At 36.7% G+C, this 21,804-nt stretch overlaps 1 protein-coding gene across 3 annotated transcripts in view; it reads right to left on the bottom strand.

The window, feature by feature from the left end:
* Positions 1-17,599, bottom strand: part of LOC123867533 (zinc finger protein 768-like) — a 64,347-nt gene extending 46,748 nt beyond the window's left edge. The window contains exon 1 of one of the 3 annotated variants that reach the window (XM_045909605.1): positions 17,137-17,599. The gene's annotated coding sequence lies outside the window, so the exon portion shown is untranslated. The remainder of the gene's footprint in view (positions 1-17,136) is intronic. The other 2 variants (XM_045909604.1, XM_045909607.1) reach the window with 2 other exon arrangements.
* Between the last annotated feature and the right edge of the window lie 4,205 nt (positions 17,600-21,804).

Raw genomic sequence — 21,804 nt, forward strand, 5'->3', positions numbered from 1 at the left:
AATTAAGTGATAGACGTCAGCGTTATAATATGAACGAAACAAATGAAGAATTCAACAATCGTAACGTAAATTATAATGAGACGAATTTGAATAAGACTTACAGAGATGTTCTAGTTACTGAAGCTGAAATTCATAATGAGAAGAAAGAAGAGTCATCAGATAGTGAAATAGAAATGGAGAATATTGAGACGGTACAGACTGGGTCACAGAAAGAAAAAAAAAGGAAGAAAAAAGGAAGTAAGGTAGAACGTGTAGTTGGTGATACAGAATATATAGCTGAAAACACAGAAAGAGAAAGACGCCAAGGAGAAAATAGAGAAGAATATGAGAAGAGACGTAAGAGATTTGACTTTGTAAGGTTGCTATTAAAAATTAAGGATGTGTGCTTTTCACAAACAAGTTTGGAGAATAAAATGAAATTAATTTTTAAAGTTATCATAGAGGAGATTAAAATGCTAGTAGTTGGATTGATCAATGATAATGACATGCTGAAAAATTTCTTTAGTATATTTCACAATGGATAGCTGCAACAATAGGTGCACTTTAAACATTATGCAATGGAACTGCCAGAGTTTGTAAATAGTAAAATTAGTAGAAATAAGTTAGTTATAGCATTTAGACTTAGATCTGGACACGTGCCGTTAGGCAAGTTTAAACATTTAATGAGGAAAAGGGATTCTCCCAATTGTGAAGTATGTGGTAACGTAGATGATGTCTCACACTTGCTACTGGCATGTGTTCGGAATCACAATTTGAGAGAAACACTAATGTGTGAACTAAATTTAAATTTTATGAATATTGGTATTTTCAACTGTATTTTAAACAAACCTCTGAGCGTTTCGGCAATGAAAGTGTATGAATTTGTTAGTGATTCTCTCAAATTGTTGTAGTTTTAGGTATATACCTAGTTTAATTTTAATTTAGATTGTACCGATGGGGCTGGCATATAGGACACCTATAAAAACCCCTTAAAAATAATAGAATAAAAAAAAAAAAAAAAAAAAAAAGAAATAATAAAAACGAACTCGATCTTGATATTTATCAATCAATATTTTCAATAGCCTTTAAAATGGTTTCCTTACTTTAAATAAATTTCTTCCACCCGGACGCTCCCAGGACGCCCTCCAAACTAGGGCAAGTCCGTGGAACCCCGGATTGATGGCAACCCTAGCTTGTTGTTGCCTAGGTACGTGTAGGGTCCATAAAGTCCTGTTGCAAACAACCAAGTCTTGGCATCTACTCTATAGTATAATACCTACCTATTTCGTCAAAGGATTAAAGGCTTCTGCTGAGAACCTAGTAATTTTTCAAGTAACCTTGTAACAAACTCATATGCTTAGCGTAAATCTGTCGTTCATTATAATATGAATGCATGACCAAGTTTTGTGATTTGACATCTCCAGCTTGGATCAACTAAAAAAATTACACAAGAGCCTTAGTCGAAAATTGGAGACGTCCTCGCAATAGTCTATTTAGCGGTCAAATGTCGAATCAAATCACGAAGAGCTATCGAGGTATCTAGACCGTTTATCTTTTTTATCAATGTGCTAATTAATATCTATATTGATACCTAGCAGGTATACTGCAGCGCTCAAGGGCAAAGTATGCGTCCGGACATAAATGTTCGCGACTAGCATACACGTGTGTGCATTATATAACCTAGGTAACTATTGTGTATGCGCATGTGTTGCGGAGTGCGCATGAGTGCGTGGCCGTCGCCGTCGGCGGTTGATTTTTCGATTGCAGTTGCTATGCCCGAAATATACGCGGATGGATTTCGCGCCAAAGCTACGCACGCGTTTACGAATAGATCGCAGCTTGAACGTGAGAAATTTGAATTGCATACGTTGAATTTGGCGTCCAAAATATCTAGATATCTACGCTAGATCTAAATATCTACGTTTTAACCTGGATTGGCGACCTGCTAGACTTTAGCTCATCGTATCCTAACCTATGGTCAGCGGACTCCTGGGGATCTGCTAGTATATTCGTGGGGGTCAGCGGACTCCTCTCTGACCTGAGTAAAAGTATACCAAAACATCCTTCTCCTTATTACCTATTTCGTGGCAAATTCGTCGAATTTCGTTGTCTATATTATAAAGGTGTTTTGTAAAGCAATTTTCTAGATGCAAAGGCTTGGGCTGGACATACTACCACCTACCTCGCAAAAGAAGGATATCTAAGTCGTAGGTATCTGCTCGTAACACTAAAATATTAATCAATGTCGTGGGACAGGATAGGCGCTAACCAAACAAACATCGGTTATGAATACACTAAGCAAACGCAATAGCGAGGCACGTTAGTGACGTTAGACCGACAAAAAGTCAATGTTACTATTAGCTACAAGCGTAAGGGTATTTATCCATTGGAGCGAAGTGGAGGCATATACGCTTTCTTCCAATCACATGAATAAAGAGATGACGCGATAAAATTATCTCGTCAAAAAGAAGTATTTATTAGGGACTCCTTCGCTGACTGATTATTATTTATAGTAGTTTTTAATAAGCTGTAAAATAGATTTAATCAACTATAAAATAGTATTAGGTAATTATATATTTAATAGTATTGAGCGCTAACTCGCCAACAAACTGTGATGCAGTTGGCGAGACATATTTTATAAGGATTTTTTGTGTCTGCAAATTAATAAATAAATAAAAAAAATAAAAAAAATAAAAAAAATCGGCATTTATATCAATTATTTGATTGGTCTGTATAATGGCGACCTCGCACCGGAAATCGCATTGTTAGAAGACCCCCTACTAGATGGACAGACGACATCAAACGAATTGCAGGGAGCCGCTGGATTCAGGTAGCGTATGACCGTGTGTGAAAGTCCCTACAAAAGATCTATGTTAAGCTGTGGACCTCTATCGGTTGATAATGACGATGATGATGACAGTGCAGTCTCATGACGCCCGGCCCGTATCCAGCGGTTTAGTTATACAATCTATCTATGATCTAGTATGATCTAGTATGATCTAGTATGATCTATATATGACCTAGTATGATCTAGTATGATCTATATATGATCTAGTATGATCTAGATATCTATGTATATCTAGTCTGTTTGTACAATAACACGGACTGTTTTACTAATCTGCGGATGACAAGCTGTTGTCCACTTTACCACTTGCACTCTTGTAAAAACGCAAAATAAAATTCATGGTTGTAAAATTTTATGGCAGTTTCATGCGTCTCGGTATCAGGTGTTATCACGCAATATGCATTTTTCTTATCTACGAAATCCAAGAAAAGTCAATGCCTGCACCGCCAAAGTAGATCATCAAATATCATGTTATCTTAGCTACGATTTAAGGCGATGCACCAGTGCAAGCGATGTGCAATCGCGATGCTTGTACGATGACTAACTACTATTTGGACTTTTTTTCGACTAACAAGCATACGATCCCATAAAAATTTACTTCATTCACCTACTTATACAATAATAATGGATAAGAGCGGTTTTAAGGTAACTGAAGATATGAGTCTTCGATCAGTGCTTCCCACCAAGAACTTGCGGTGTCAAAACGTAGAAAATCGTTAGAAAAAAGGAAAAAGCTATACTGACTTCAAATATTTTAAGGGGTCTGAAACTAAGTAATCAAGTGTTTGTCAGTTTATTGGTTTGTCACGTCACACAGAGCAACGAATTTACGTGATTTTTTGCATGGGTATAGGTATAAAAAACTGGAGAGTGACATAGGCTACTTTTTATCCTGAAAAATTAAAGAGTTCCTACGGGATTTTCGAAAACATAAACCCAAACTGAGAAAACAGAATGTTGGCGAAACTTAAAAGTGACTTATCCTTACTCCTTACTCTTTTCATATTATAAATGCGAAAGTGTATCTGTCTGTCTGTCTGTGTGTCTGTCTGTCTGCTACGTTTTCACGGCCCAACCACTGAGCCGATTTTAATGAAAAGTACAGACTTGGGATACATCCTGGGGAAGGGCATAGGCTATTTTTTATCCCGAAAAATTGAAGAGTTCCGACGGGATTTATAAAAACCGAAATCCACGCGGGCGAAGCCGCGGGCATCCTCTAGCCTCAATTAATTATGGATGTATTTTGGCTGAGTGTGAAGAATATCTATCGCAAAAGAATCGCCACATGGGCATCCATGTCATTTTGTAAAATACAGCAAAAAAGAATGCAAAAAAAGATTTAAAATAAATCTTCTTTTATTTATTCTTATTATCTATATATAAGAATCCAGCTTACTGATTTGTTCAGTCAACGTAAGCCCGACTAGTTTCGAATCTATAGTTTTCATAGGTATTCTCTTTTATTTATTCTTATTATCTATATATAAGAATCCAGCTTACTGATTTGTTCAGTCAACGTAAGCCGACTAGTTTCGAATCCATAGTTTTCATAGGTATTCACTCAGCTTGCAAAACGTCGCGGTGAGATTTATGAGGTTACTAGAGGATGCCCGCGACTTCGTCCACGTGGATTTAAGTTTTGAAGATCCAGTGGGAACGGTTTGATTTTCCAGGACAAAATGCCTATGTCAATTACAGGGACGCAAGCTACCTGGGTACCAAACATACAAATCGGTAAAGCGAATGGGTTTTTAGGAATCCCGTGGGAACTCTTTGATTTTCCGGGATAAAAAGTAGCCTATGTCCGTCCCCGGGATATAAACTAAACCCTGTACCAAATGTCGTCAGAATCGGTTAAACTGTTGGGCCGTGAAAAGGGAGCAGACAGACAGACAGACACACTTTCGCATTTATAATATTAGTATGGATAATGGAAATCTCTCAGGATACTTTAAACACTTAGGGTGGAGTTCGCCGACTTTTAAAACGGCCTATTATTATTAGATAACCAGCTGAATGCTGATTAAATGATTTTTACTGTTCACCACTACCTAACCAATGTTTGCAGTCGGCCGTTTTGCCTAACCAAGCTCGGAAGGGTCGTTTAACCGACGGTTCCTACATTTTCCATCTGTTGTGCCCTTGTGTACAGATCAATTTTAGATTATTTTGATTTGCCTTTGCGTTGTTTATTTCAGAGGCATGTGATCATTGTTTAATGTAATGGTCGGCAATAATGACTTATCTTACTTTCCACTATATTTTGGTATTTTAAAACCAACTCCGAACGGATGCGATTGTCGTCACTTGAAAAATACACATTTTTAGCCTTTCATTTTAATATTGAATTATTTTAAATACTAGAATCTCTTTCAATCATCTTTAAATGCACGCACAAATAATCAACAGTCCAACATGTGCAGGACACATGACCACGACTGTGACGTCGGGACCCCAAAGTTGTAAATTTTGGCCGGTTATTACCCGCCAAGATTTAGAACAATTAGGTATGTAGTTTATCTTCCCCATAGCGTCATTGTACTTTTCAAGTTGAAAGTATTTTATTTTATGCTACTAAATATAGGCGTCACAGTTTGTTATGTTGAATAGTAATGACAATGTGTCTTCGCTAATGCGTTGGCTGTAAGTAATAGTCCGTAGCAGTGTCGTAGCTTTGAACAGATGGTGTTCGGTAACCATGTTTAGTAACCATGCTACACTTTTACGTGGTGAACAGTAAATATTTAAACGGTTGTTAAAACAACGGTTGGGAAGTAACCGGCTGGTTACTTCCCAACCATTACTCAACCGTTGGTTATGTAGCTTCTGATGAACTTCAGCCTTATTATATCTATCCTAAACTCATATCAGAATGGACTCTATACGGAAGTTATTTCTAGTTAGTTTCGTAAATTGATAAACAGCTAATAATATATTACATGGATGGTCGACTTAAAATGCATGTCGATAATAGAATTTATTTTATAAGTTATCATTGCTGTTGTTTTAAACGAATTTAGGTATGTGACATTATCTAAATGCATTGATAGTAGACCTGTATGTATGAATGTGATACGAGTATTCTATCAATCTAAAAAGTGTCTCAATTTTAACGTTATATGAGGAATTACTTACATTTTAATAGTAAAAAGGTTGATTTTAAGGGTTTCGTACCTCAAGTACAAGTAAAAACGGACCTCTTATAGGATCACTTTGCTGTCTGTCGGTCTGTCGTATCTGTCGAGAAAACCTATAGGGTACTTCCCGGTGACCTAGAATCATGAAATTTAGCAGGTAAGTAGGTCTTATAGCACAAGTAAAGAAAAAAATGCGAAAATAGTGAATTTGTGGTTAATTCACAAAAAAATGTGTTCATGAAGAAAATATTTTCAATTTTCGAAGTAAGATATCTATACGAAATTTATGAGTAATATTTATAATTCATATCAGTCTATCAAAGGACAACAAATTAAGCTTTTGTTTCTCTGTATAACAAAATTACATTGAAAAAAAAAACTTTTAGTCAAAATTAGAAAAATATAGGTACCTACAATAATAAAATCAATAATATAGAATAATAAATAATTAAATACAAATTTTTATAAAGACAATAAGATATCATAGGTAATGAGGCGAAATTCTTCAAACCTACTAGGTAATAGCTGGTGGCATTCTTCATAACGCCTGCATCTACAGTTAACGAATCCAAATAATTCAAAATAGGCACGAATTACTAAGTATTTGTTTTGAATCAGCATACGAGTAAAATATTAAAGTTAAAAACTGATGCTATAATAGGTAGGTCTGTACTTAATGTTCCTAGTTATATAAATCAAAAGGCCTCGCTTAACCGGTTTTTATAAACCTAGACCGATGCTCACCTAATTATTACATATTTGAATAAAAAAAAATTTAAGTAAAGTAGGTAGGTATTAAATAATCTTTTTACAAGGGCAATTTTTGTATAAATTAAGATTTTGCATAGACGAGTGATTTTGCTACCGCCAGCTACTTTTGTTTATGTACCTGGAGACACCTTCTAGTACTTAACAGATACAATATTATATCGGCAGTTTGCCCGATTTTCGTAAAAAAAATCCGAATTACATAGATCCAAAGATTTATATAGGTAGATACTAGGTGTACCTACCTATATAAATCTTTAGATCTGACCTACTTATTTAACTCTGAGCCCTTGCAACTTTGAAACAACACATTTTTATATAAATCTGAGAAGACAGATATTAATTTAGATCGTGTCTGCAAATAAAACGTTCATATACAAAGGAGAATCAAACTAGGTAGGTACGTTAACTTGTTTGGAGCGCGCTAGAACAAACTCAAAAAAACCGGCCAAGCGCGAGTCGGACTCGCGCAGCGAGGGTTCCGTACTCGGATATTTTTCCTATATCTTGCACGATGTATCAAAAACTATTGTAAGGTTATTTTTAAAAATTGATTTGAGTTGTCAAAAATAATATAAAATTATTAATTTATCTAATGCAGGTAGTTTGAAAAAATCGATACTTCGCTCATTCGATGGCATACAATCTGTTGCTAGGAGGCCAACAAGATTGAACTTGCATAAATACGGGTGTTTCGAAGGTTTTAGTTTAGTCTCCTTCCGAGATTCGGAGCGATATCGCATATTTTCGGTATTTGGATTGTGAACTGAATAATTAGATGTTGTGATAGCAATCACGCTCTAATTAAATTATTTATTTTGGCATTAGTTTGTTTAGATTAAAACTCTCGGATAACCTTACACATTAAACTTGTGTTTTTTTTTGTGTTGGTTTAGGAGAGGACATTCCAATAATTCGATAAAAATATTTAAATAATACCTGCTTTTCTGAGTGACGCCAATAATTCAGAAGCGGGACGTGTCTTACGTTGCCTTAATTTCGCTTTGGTATCTTTTTGTAAACAACCCACATTTGATTAAATTTTTTATTGAGTTTGATTTGGTGATTAAAATTTTTAGTTTTTTTTTTAAAGAATTTAGTCTTTTGTGAAGTGGAAAGTAATTTGCAATAAGTGGTAGATTTTGTATTCATCGAATGAGAAGTTAGTCGTTTGAATTTATTGTTGACTGGATATTAAAACTGAGAGTTCGGCAGTTCAAGGGTAGATTTTAATGATTTGACGGAGGGCAGGATAGCCCATGATTTTCATTTGACTTAGGGCAAGGAAGCCCGCGACTGACATGACATGATTATTTAGAAACACGAGGACGTGTTAAATTCAGGACGGCCGAACTGTAAGGTTATTTTTAAAAATTGATTTGAGTTGTCAAAAATAATATAAAATTATTAATTTATCTAATGCAGGTAGTTTGAAAAAATCGATATTTCGCTCATTCGATGGCATACAATCTGTTGCTAGGAGGCCAACAAGATTGAACTTGCATAAATACGGGTGTTTCGAAGGTTTTAGTTTAGTCTCCTTCCGAGATTCGGAGCGATATCGCATATTTTCGGTATTTGGATTGTGAACTGAATAATTAGATGTTGTGATAGCAATCACGCTCTAATTAAATTATTTATTTTGGCATTAGTTTGTTTAGATTAAAACTCTCGGATAACCTTACACATTAAACTTGTGTTTTTTTTTGTGTTGGTTTAGGAGAGGACATTCCAATAATTCGATAAAAATATTTAAATAATACCTGCTTTTCTGAGTGACGCCAATAATATTATAAATAAAAATCTGTTTTTATTATGTCTGTTTCATGGATGACCCATTCCGGTTTTATACAAGTGGACAACCTTCTCCAAGAAACTCTCTATCTCTGGTGAAAGCTTTGATTACCATTTAGCACTTTTTGAGATTAGAATCAGCTTACCTAATTACGAACAAACAGGCGCGGAAGGTAGTGTATAACAATATGACGGTACGGATACAAAAAATATATTTATTATGCCTTGTGACCAACTTGTGACCTTTGAAGAGGTAACCAGAATTGCATTATCTCTCTTTCGCACAAACGCTATCTGATAGGCTATTTATTACAACTGATAACCTTGAAAACTGCTATCAGTAACATTAACTACCTACTTAAAATTTGCATTCTCTTGCTCCAAAATACTCGACTAAAGGGCATCATACACTAGCAGAATGGAGTGGAGCCAAAGCGCTTGATAAAACAACTCAAACTAAGTTTTATATTTACAGTAATATAGTTTAGCATAAAGAGCGCGCCGCGTTTCCTTCGTGTTTTGTTTTCAATGTACCAATTTCACTGACCTCTATTAATACAAGTACGTTGGAATTGCTATTGCCCACCTGTTTTTGAAGCAATTTGACCATCACCATTTTAGCGATAATAGTAGCAATGAGAGTCATAATAATTATGAACGTACTCGGATCCAAATTAAATGATAGTGATGAGACTCTCTGTCAACACAAGACCATTTGACAAAAAGCATCAATTTTAACGCTCAGTGGGACGCTTCGAATTGGTACAAAAAATAACTGTCATTTCGTATGGCACTTATCTAGAGTACTTATTTGTTTTTGTACTTGTATAATGTTCATATCTGTGACCGATTGGATTATGCCAAATTCCAATATTTTTTTATAAATTACCTAGCCACTGATTTGGCACCTAAGCCACATAAGCGATTTGGAATCGCTGTAAACGTACTTACCGAGAATATCAATTTGTTATCAAAATACTCGATTCCACTCCACCCGGTACGCGTCTGCCCTAAGTTTCAGCCATTGGAGTAGCAAACTTTCAAACTTTTACGTTTATAATCAATATTATTAGAATTACGATACTCATTATATTATTATTACTTTAATTTCGTAATTCTTCTATTTTTGTTGGGTTTTTAGCCCCCGACCCAAAAAGAGGGGTGTTATAAGTTTGACGTGTGTATCTGTCTGTTAGCATCGTGAACCGATTTAAATTTAGTTTTTTTTTTTGTTTGAAAGGTGGCTTGATCGAGAGTGTTCTGATATACTTGATCCAAGAAAATCGGTTCAGCCGTTTGAATGTTATCAGCTATTTTCTAGTTACTGTAACCTTCACTTGTTGCCTATTGGGGGTGTTATAATTTTTTTATTTACACTTGTCTTTAAATATGAAAATAGTAAAATACTAATGAATAAAAATTTGTGAATTTTGATGTGAGTTACGATGCCGACCCAGTCGTCTCAATCAGTATTGTCTTTGGTTGATTTTTAATATTACTACTACTTACCGCATTATTATGTAATTGTATCTACTTATTTATTAAAGAAAGGACAATTTTTTTTTTCTCGTTTCTCATAAATTAGGATGCATCATGCAATTATGCATTCCGTATTCATCGCTGAGTGGTTATTAATCAACATTGATAACAGTGTGGTAGGTCAACACGCAAAACTTGTAATCAGTGCACTTAAAATTAAAATAATGCCCTTATCTTCTACCTATAATATATTCACAAAATACAAACCATAAAGTCTGTAACACACACAACGCGACGCGACAGCGTAGCGCGTCGGTAACATGTCCTAGGCGGACAATACAATAACGCATATTACATTTGATTTCATTTTCATTTCAAATTCCGCTGTGTGGAAAATCACAAGTATTTAGGAGAAACTACTTTATTTAAAAAAATGCATTACTGTATTTAGGTTACTCTATCTATCACTTGCCAAGTAGCTAAAAGTAAAAATTTTACCTCTTAAACAAATTTCCAAAAAAATAGCTCAAACTGCAAACATTTCTGATTTGCATGGAAGACTTTGTCCGCGTGGATTTAGATTTTCAAAAATCCCGTGGGAATTCTTTGCTTTTCTGGGGTAAAAAGTAGCCTATGTCACTCTCCAGATCCTTTAACAAAAAATCACGTTAACCCGTTGCTCCGTTGGACATGATTGAAAGACTAACCAATAAACCAACAAAATATGACGCAATAAAGTGTCCAACAAGAAAAAATTGTTTTTCCAGAGAAAAGATTTACCTAAGTAGGGACCTACTTATTTTGTTTAAGTCGTAATGATACGTTACGTAGTGTTAATATTTTGTTTAGTAATAATATTTTATGCATACTTAGGGGCAAGCGACGGGTCTGCCCGCGAAATTCAAATTTTATATGGTTTTTCGCAATTTGTAAACTAATACGGCAAAGTAGGCTTATGGCATTCTAGTTACGACAATGGCAGTATCGTTCAAATTTTCAAATTCAATTAATTGATGAGGTCCAGTTTAAGAAATTAGCGTAGTATCGACTAGTTTGTGAGTTACAGTCGATACTAGAGCTAATTTTTTAAACTGGACCCTTTCAAATAAAGATTTTTATATAAATAGGTGGGGATGATACTGTTACTACTTATACTGTTACTATTTAGGTAGTACTACCTACGAGTATGATGAAAGTTTGAACTTTCAGAGCTTTGCCATTTAAGAGAAAGTTTTAAAAGTCTAAGTAACTTTTTAGACCGGAGATCTAATTTTTAGGGTTCTGTACCTCAAAAGGAAAAACGAAACCCTTATAGGATCACTTTGTTGTCTACCTGTCTGTCTGTCCGGCCGACCGTCCGTCGTGTCTGTCAAGAAACCTATAGGGTACTTCCCGTTGACCTAGAATCATGAAATTTGGCAGGTAGGTGGATCTTAAATTATCTAAATAATTAAAAATTTATAACACCCCCGACAAGTGAAGGTTACACTGACTAGAATAGAGCTGATAACGTTCAAACGGATGAACCGATTTTCTTCGATTATAGCTAAGAACACTCTCGATCAAGCCACCTTTCAAACAAAAAAACTAAATTAAAATCGGTTCCTTAGTTTAGGAGCTACAATGCCACAGACAGATTGACAGATACACAGATACACACGTCAAACTTATAACACTCCTCTTTCTGGGTCAGGGGTTAGTTAAACAAATAAAATAAATATTAATGACATAGTAATACCTACAAGCGTTACTGTCGCTGAACAGGTCTCGACCTACTTCGGACAGTTTTAATGTGTCATTGGGGCACGATGCACTACGCGAGTTCAATTTGAGAAGTTATCTTTATGGAACTGCATTTTGCTAACCCAGTTTCAAATTTCCATTACAAAAATTAAAAAATATAAAATCTATCACCTTAATATTATAAAGGCGAAAGTTTGTGTGTATGTTTGTTACGCAGTTTGTTACTGCGTTACACGCAACCGCAACGCAACGGGCCGCGGCGCGTGCAGCTGACAGTCTCAACCGCGACGCGCAGCGAGCTGAGTCCCTATAAAAAGGACCCCGGATTGGTTCGAAACTAGTCGGGCTTACATCGACTAAATTGTACCTTTAGCCGTAATAATGTAATAGCTAATGGAAATCACTCACGATAGTTTAAAAATACCAGTCTCCATATTTCCAATTTCAATAATGACGAACTTCCATACAAACTTTCAACCCCCTAAAAGGATGCGTTTTCGGGAATCTCTTTCTAATGGTCTCTCATATTATATGGCATTTCATGCTGCTAAGCGCTTATATACGTACTTACGTACTTCACCCATCGGTTTAAGCTGAGCGCTCGTCAGACAGTTACAACGATCACTGTTAGAATTTTCTTACAAGGAACCAAAAGCTTAATTTGCTATAATCCGCTAAACCAACGAAATTTGCATGGTACGCAGCACCACACAAATTCCAACACCACTCGACGCGCGTTTCGCCCCGACACAGGAGCATCCTCAGGAGATGTAGACCTTACAATGTCTAATTGCAAACTTTGCAATCCTCTCCTGGGGATGCTCCAGTGTGGGGGCGAAACGCGCGTCGAGTGGTGTTGGAATTTGTGTGGTGCTGCGTACCATACAGATTTCATTGGTTTAGCGGATTATAGCAAATTAAGCTTTTGGTTCCTTGTATAACATGGACTTCCGCAAAATAACGCCTGCTTCTATAATAGAATTTTATTAAGTAAATGCCCCCTGATTTAAGTAAATGTTACGGACTAAACTAGGTACCTACTTACATGTTCAACATTAAATATGAATTGTCCCGTTACAATAATATTTTAGTATCGTCACCCTATTAAAATTTTCAATGACCATTTTCAACGCAACCATCGTCTGGACATATTACATTCTGGCAGTGGCGTGCACAAATTTGAAGCCAGGGTATGCATTTACACATGAACTTATTTTCTAGTAGGTCATAATGAAAAATAAGCATTGATTCACTACAACTAGGGTAAGCAGTGCTGTTATGCCTCTATGAGCTGCACGCTACTGTTCTGGTCCGGGTTTTTGTGGAGTCCAAGTATATAATATGTTATAATATGTATATCTTAGTACCTTAGTAGAGTAGTATCTTAATACTTAGAGTAGCAACGTACTGTAAAATGAACCCTGCATTGGAGTGGTGTACTTACAAGTTCACCAGTCGTGCTTTTTTTCATTTAGAAAAATAGCGCTAGAGTTGCTTCTACTCTTCTGTATTTTATTTTTTATTTTAAAAATCGCTTTATAACTTTGAAAGAACATGTCCGCCTGGTCGGCTAAGCGAAGCGCCAGACTATAAATTTAAAAAGCCTCAAGGATAATAATCCAAGATTACAAATATAGCCAAGGTTTATCCACTAAGATGTCTGGCTTTACACCAATCACACTTAACATCGTGTAAAATTTTATATTTAATTAATTGCAACAGAGTATTTGCCATTTGTGTAAATATGTATACTATGTCTCATGTTTGCAACAGTATTTTTTACAGCAAAGTAGAGCAAACATGCAATTTCGGCTCACTAAATTAAGGCTGAGATCTATAGACCACACTTTGACTTTGCTCAGACTTAAGACACTGTTAAAACGAGACAGCGTTATGCCGCTGGCATAAATCTGTCTCGTTTTAACTTAAACTTAAGTCTGAGCAAAGTCAAAGTACGCTCTATAGATTTCAGCCTTAATCTATGTAGGTAACTACCTATCTACTTACAATACAACTGAAACTGGACGATTTCTGTACATAATGCATATATTATACTACGTATATGTATTCTGAGAATTTTTATAGGACGAATTTTTGTTATAGAGCTCAAAACAGTAAGGTAGGTTTGTTATGAAATCAAATCAAAATTTATTTTAAGTACTATTTCATGTAGGACAACAAGTGTTTCTTGTGCTACGTCTCTGACTCTTCCACCAGTTCGGAATAGATTCTTCTGAAAAGGGCCGGCAAGAAACACAGCAGCTGCTTTTTTTAACCCTCGACCCAAAAAGAGGGGTGTTATAAGTTTGGCGTGTGCATCTGTGTATCTGTCTGTGGCATCGTAGCTACTAAACTATTGAACCGATTTTAATTTAGTTTTTTTTTTGTTTGAAAGGTGGCTTGATCGAGAGTTTTCTTAGCTATAAATCCAAGAAAATCGGTTCGGCCGTTTGAAAGTTGTCAGCTTTTTTCATGTAACATCTGTTAGGTAATTTTTTTTCGTATAAAATGTAGCCTATATCACCCTACCTTTACGACGCGACGAATAGACTGACACCTCATTCATCAAAATCGGCCCAGTAGTTTAGGCGCTACGGTGGAACACACAGAATCTGGATACAAACATACACACACACATACATACACACATACATACATAGACTGCTAAAATCATAACTCTTCCTTTTGGCTTTGCCGCAGTCGGGTAAAAAAAGAAAATTTTATCGTTAGCTAGGTAAAATATCTACTAATAACGATTACGAAAATAAATCTTTGTGTCTCTCTAGCATCTAGACAAGTTACACAAGCGTCCTTGTACCAGCCTATTGAAAATATTCTAATAGCAGAAAGAAATAATTATGTACCGCGGTACTTATTTCAACACAGACTATGACAATGTAAAATTTGAATAGATTAAACGCTAATCCGCGTAATTAATATGATTAATGAATATCGCCTCCGCGCTATTTTTAGAGAAACCGATAAGTAAGGAATCAAACATGTGTATCGTCACAACTTCAGTCCACGAGAGTGTAAAAAACGTCGAGGCTTCGAAATCACTGGCAGGCGTCAAATGTTAGTAAAATTGAAGCTAGTAGCCCTGGAGTAACCCTATTTCTCTTTGATTTTACGTCACCATTGAGCCTAATATTTGACATAAATCGTCGATGAATCAAACCGAGATGGACAGACAGACAGACAGACAACAAAGTGATCCTATAAGGGTTCAGTTTTTCCTTTTGAGGTATGAACCCCTAAAAATTAGGTAGGTATTATGCCATTGTAGGTAGTACGCCAAGTTTCACAAGAAGACTGCCAATGCGCTCTTGGCCAGCGTGGTGGACTATGACCAAGACTCTTCTCATTATGAGAGGGGACCCATGCTTAGTAGTGGACCGGCAATGGTATGACGATGATGCCAATTTGAGTTCAAAGTTCAGTAGTTTCATAAGCATAAAGCGTGCAAGATAGATAGACAAACAGACAGACAAACACGCAATGACAATTTCCTTCCTCGATTAAAACACTCAAAATCTAAGGAAATAATTTCCAAAAATCGTCAAGATTACACTTTTATTATATCTACCTAAGTAGGTATAGAATATAGACTAACCGCAGACCACCTATTAGGTATAATATTATTGTGCTAATGGTAGTTACTGGGTCAGAAACGTTTGTACGCAAGTGCCAACAACAACTGAAAAAAGTTTCAACCCAATTGCATTCAGAACGATGCGCGAATGTATAGGTTATGGACAGACTGACAGAAAAACATTAAGTATTCTAAGTATATTAAAAATATATAAAATAAATTATTATTAAGTAATTACTACACCACACCTGAAAAGGAACAATAAAAGTACCTAAGGCTCAACCACAAATTATAGCTAAAAGATAAAAATCATAAATAACCGCAGATAAAATCGCTGGCTAAAACTAGTGCTACCAAACATATCTCTAGGTAAGTATACTAATATTATAAAGAGTTAAAGTTTGTAAGTTTGTTTGTAGGGGGTAATCTCTAGAACTACTGAAAATTCTTTCACCAGTAGAAAGCTACATTACTTCTTTTTGTCACAGGCTATAAATATATATTTTATTTCCAAAACATTGGAGACCCTACGAAAATTTTAATAAGCTACCCGTGCGAAGCCGGGGCGGAATTTCGTCCATAATATTATTGGAGCATTGTACCTACCTATTATAATCCACCCCGACCTCCCCCTGGTGAGTTCTGAAAATCATTTCTTAGTAAGGGTCTACGAAAGCTTTTCTTTATGGCGTAGACTCTACGTTACAAAGAAAACCTGCATTCAAAAATCAAAACCTTAGGTCTCTAGAACTAGATGTAGTGATTTGATCTGAACTTTGATATTATATGAGTCACTTAGTTTCTCTTTTTTATATTATATTATTGTTGAAAATATAACAATAAAACTTAAAGCTAGCCTTATCTAATAACTATACAAATCATGCCCGCGTGGAATGGTGCCAAGAATACTGGCTGCATTTCCGAGTATGCCTCTCTTATCGAAAGTTATATTTTTGTTCCGTTTGCCGTGGAGACCCTGGGGCCATGGAGTCATAGTGCAAAAAAACGTTTACGAGATATTTCACCGCGACATCTGGTGACAAAAGGGTTGGCTCATTTCGGAAATAATATATAAACTTACATAAATAAATAAATAGATTAGCTACCGCGTATTACCAAAATATGTATTAATAATTACCTAACTTCGTAAGTTAAGTTGTAGGTACTTGTTCAGGAGCCGCGTAGCAATTACAATGTCCTACGGGCCGTGTAAAGTGCACTCTGTAGTCCGTTGTAACCGCGTTATCCTCACAACATTGCTCATACTAGGTATCTAAGTAGTATCACAAGCCCACTCGCTTGACTTTTTTTGTAATTAAACATAATAAGGTACAGCTACCTAATAACATTGCAATCGGTTTATTAAAAATGTATGCGACATCGAGTAGGCGCCTACCTACGAGTAGCATGCACTTAGACTTGAATTCAAGGAAAATGACTACCTAGTGCATAATAATTATAACGTACCTATAACATATTTATTTATTCAATAAGTACCTAGTATAACTGCTTTAATAGAGTATGTAAAATAAGTCTGTAGGTATAAGCGTGTGTCGAATTGTTCGATGATTGTGAAAACTTGTGTCGTGAAAAACTTCTATGAATTTTTCGCTCGCTGTAAATGCATTCAATTTCTAGTTTCTAATGTAGAGGGATTCTCTAGTGAAACTTTCTACAGTTATACATACAATTATACGTTATTTGTGGTATACTAATAAAAAATTGTAGCAAGTGATGTAAGCTGAGCTTATCGGGTGAGTCAGTAGAGTTTCCCTGCGTAGATACTGGATACATACCTATAAAGTGACGGTGTGCGGAGTGCGCGTACGGCTGAAGTGCGAGGTTGCGCTAAGGCGCTCGGGATCGGCGGCGGGCGGTGCACAAACACTCACATTCAAATATTCGTCTAACCTTGATGCGAATCGGCGCACTCCGGGTTCCATCCGACGACGGTCGTCGCTACAGACGGGCAGAGGGGCTCGCTCGTGGAGTGCTAGCGCGAGCGGCACCGGTCGCGAGGCTCGGTATAGCGTCGGGTTCAGCGGCGCGGGCGTCGGGCCGGACGGCAGGCGCATCGGCGCGCCGCCACCGGCGTGTGGTCGCGAGGCTGCGGCGCGTCGGCCGCGCTACATGTCACGGTGCGGCGAGCGCGCTCTTCGCGCCGTGGTCACCGACTCACAGTGGCGTCGCCGTCCTACTGTCTGCCCGTCGGCCGGGTCGGCGGCGCGCGTTGCACCGCCCCGCTGCACTCCGCCTGCCCCCCTGCCGCCGCCGCGCGCCCCCGCGCCCCACACCCGCACCACCACCGAGCATCACCCGCTCCGCCCCGAAGAATTTTCCGCATCGGGTGGGAAAAATCGATTGTGCAGCGAGCCCCGAATAATTTCGGCAAGACGCACGGCGCCCTTGCATCGTCGTCGCCGTGGCCGCCGCCGCGCGCCGCTCGCCGCTCGCCGCTCTCGGCCGCCGCCGCGCGGGTCAAGCGCACCCGCCTCCACTTGCTTCCTTCTTGCTGCACTCCAGTGCTCTACCGTCTTCATTTATATTCAATTACGTTTCATTTATATTATATTTATATTATATTAAGTCATTAATTATTATTATTTAAATGCTATACAATCATTTAATTCTATTTTTTTCTTAAAAACATAATCTTCCTGTAGTGCCTGCCTATCTAATCAATTTACAATCTGTTTATGTTATTAAAATGACGTGGTCTTATTGTATTTAAATTTTTAATCTAGCTACCTACTGTATCTAATTAATTATTTATCTTGAAGTATTATGAACTTTTAATAGTTATGTAGGTACAGTGTTACTTTGAAAACTTATGTAAGTAAGTAATTTCTTCAGTAGAGTTCAGCTTTTATTGTAATACATTTAGGTACACTAGCAAAGATAAAATAGAAATAGATTATTATCTATGTTTCAAAATAAATTTAACCGTATACCTAATGTATAATAAATTGTTTTCTGTTAATATTTTCCCTAAACTAATAAATAAACCTAACGCCTCATTTTATTTCCCTTGCGAGCAAGGAACTTTTAAAAAGTTTCGACTTCCAAAGACCTCCATATTACACTCGTATCAACTATACCACCTAAATGTGTTATGGAAGATAGGTTCTATTATCGACTCGAGTTACTGATTGATATCTACTTTTATCTTCTCATTAGGTATCTAATTTATTTATATCGATAGTTTCACACTTAATTTACCGAATAGCTTTTGACTAAGATATGCATCAAATTTTATTTTTAAGGATAGAACCCTAATTTGACCATCCTCGAAAAAGCTAAATTCAGAAAATATCCGCAGAGGTACTAACCTTACGTTTTTGCTTAGATTATATCAGCTGCCTACATTGCATTCTGCCGCTTGTCATAGTTTTCAATATTCCGCCCCACCCACCCACTAAATCTTTTCATAGCGACTGACAAAGTTTAAACTTTTACCCACGCTTTCACCCTTTTTGATTGCATTCAGCCCTTATACCTCCGACTAATCTGATAACATTTATGAAAAAATTCCTAATAAAATAAAGTTTTTATTTCGGTATAAGGGATTTTAAAGGAGGTTATGTTTTCGACTCGTACGTATGGATGTATGTATCATTTTTAACCCCCGAACCAAAAAGAGGGGTGTTATAAGTTTGACGTGTGTACTTATCTGTTTATCTGTCTGTGGCATCGTAGCTCCTAAACTAATGAACCGATTTTAAGTTTTAATAACCTTAAGTTCAGAAGATTGAGGAACTATCGATAGTTAATTAATAAGTATTTTAAGTACCAAGCAACTAAGTTCATGATTGAACTTCAAATCCCAACTCCTAATACATAGTACCTAACCAGTGCAGTAGCACTTCTAAAGCGTGGGGATTCAGGAGACGTAGATAGTGACTTGTACATACAATGTGCCAAGTACAGACAATGTTATCATTGAACCCTAAGTCCCAAACCCAACTCCTCAAACACTTAAATGATTTATTTTCAAACTACTATGCGGATCGGGTTGTTTGGCATGAGATGCTATTTATGACGTAGATACCCGCTAAGAACCGATTTTTGAAAATTCAACCCCTATAGGGGTAAAAAAATATGTGAAACAAAAGTTAACTGACTTTGAGCACTAAAAAGTACCTATTACTAATTGCCCTTAATTTTTATATTATATCCTTATTTTAAACCGGTATTAAAACGTAACATACAGCGGTATATGGGATGCAAGCTATATCTGTGCCAAAGAAATGATGCCTGCGATATCATAGCTGCGTGGACTTAGGACTCAAAATCAGACAGAAAGATTCGGACAGAAAGTAGCCCGTGTCCGTCCCCATGGCGCAGACTATCTCTGAACTAAATGACTGATATCATCGACTACCTATATCTGATATCTGATGACTGAATCGGTTAAATGAATAGGCCGTGAAACGCTAGCAGACAAAGAGGCGGATAGACGGACACATTTTCACATTTATAATATTAGTATGTATTAGTATTGTATATGTATTATATATTAGTATTGATTGCATAATAATATGATGTCCCATGAATAACAGATGAACCGTATTCTGAGAACACAGATCTTGCCAGATTTTTTAAATTCAATTAAATAGAAAACTGATATCCCTTGTGTTTTGGATGTCAGCTTTCTGTTTGAATGGTCCAGGGTACGATGCCAGGCACTCTTCTTTAACATTTCAGAGTTGTGTATTTTAAGCAATAATTATTAGGTACCTACCTTGCTTTAATCACATGATTAGATAAGTAAGGAAGCATATGTATGTAAGGAAGCTATAGGTAATCCTGAAAATTCACCATAATACTTTCAAAGCTGTGCCAAGCAAGCGATGTCACGGACAAAATCTAAGTAAGTAGTAGATAACAGATAATCTAATACCGCGAGTTATAAAACTTAAGTTAATTGATAATTGTTTAAAGTTTAATTAATAACAAACAAAATGCCCACTGTTAGAAATGCGATTGTGTAACTTTCTTGTGGATTCGGGGAAATTAATCGATTTTAGAAACTGATGCCCTCATTAGATTATCATATTTCATTTTACCGGCAATTTGTAAACCAAAATTGTAGTTACGAAGTTATAAGTAAGTTTTTTTTTAATATTACAATAAAACTTAAAGCTAGCCTTATCTAATTAGGTAGGTACTATACAAATCATGCCCGCGTGAATTGGTGCCAAGAATACTGGCTGCATTTCCACGCTGGACAGCCTGGCTCATCCGTTGAAAGTTATAATAAACTCTGTCTGTTAATGTCTGGGCTATAATAAAATGCTAGACTAAATTTTCTAATACCTTATTTTTGGACTAGTTGATGCCCGTGACTACGTTCGCGTGACTACCCGTACCAACCCGTTGAATTGTTGATTACTGAAAAAACAAAGACACTGATTATAATACAAAATTTCAATGAAGTTATTTTTTAAGGTTCCGTACCCGAAAAGTGCCAACAGGGCCCAATTACTAAGACTCCGCAGTCTGTCCATCTATCAGCGGGCTGTATCTCGTGAACCATAATAGGTAGACCCTTAAAGTTTTCATTGAATGTGTATTTTCTATTGACGCTATAACAACAAATACTAAAAAAAATCGAAATTGCTGCCATGAAAATAAAAAAATAAAAAGTTTTATTTCTTGTTCGATGGCATGGAACAAGAAGGGTTTTGTGCCATCATATGAGTTCGATTCGCACTTGGCCGGTTTTTATTTATTACTCAAATAATTAACAAACAAACTTCGTTTGTACGGGGAGCGCTCGAAGAACACTCCTCTTAAGATGAGTTGCACTATAAGTACCTACCTACTCTAGTTTAAACACAGTTGTATGAGATTTGAGCTGTCTATGTAGAACTACTTGTATAAAAAGTTTTTTCTTCTAAGTGAAAGTTAATCGATTGCACCCAGACAAAGAATGCATTTGTTGTTACGTAAACAATATCGACCTATTCCTACCTCTGCAAGCACCGACGCGGACGCGGAGGACAGACGGAATTCACAATGACTCAACGGCTTAGAAAGTGGACTGAAATCTGAAAGCCCCACCGTGGCCGTGGGACTATTGTCGTGCCCAGCAAATGAAGGGTACCTACCTAATAAAATAAGGTGGACCCACACTACTTATATCTACACTAGTAGGCGATCTTGGCTCTAGAATTAAAAGAAACGAAATTAGTACATAGATAGACTGTATAAAATATAAATTATAATACGAAGGAATAATGTCTCAGCTTGCCTGGTAGAGATCACTCTTAGGTGCAACGCACACTGACCGAATACCAGACAGGGCCCCAGAGTCAGACCCCTTTCTTTGTGGCGCGGCGCCTCTTCCGTGTTTTATTTTCAGTACTTATACCAGTCCGCCTGTATGTGTTAGCCCTTAAAGTAGTGTAAATTTAAGTAGGTATGTCTTGTAGTCTTAAGTTACATTATTGTTTTTTTGTATT

Source organism: Maniola jurtina, chromosome 8 (genome assembly GCF_905333055.1).
Source record: "Maniola jurtina chromosome 8, ilManJurt1.1, whole genome shotgun sequence".
Classification (NCBI taxonomy): Eukaryota; Metazoa; Arthropoda; class Insecta; order Lepidoptera; family Nymphalidae; genus Maniola; species Maniola jurtina.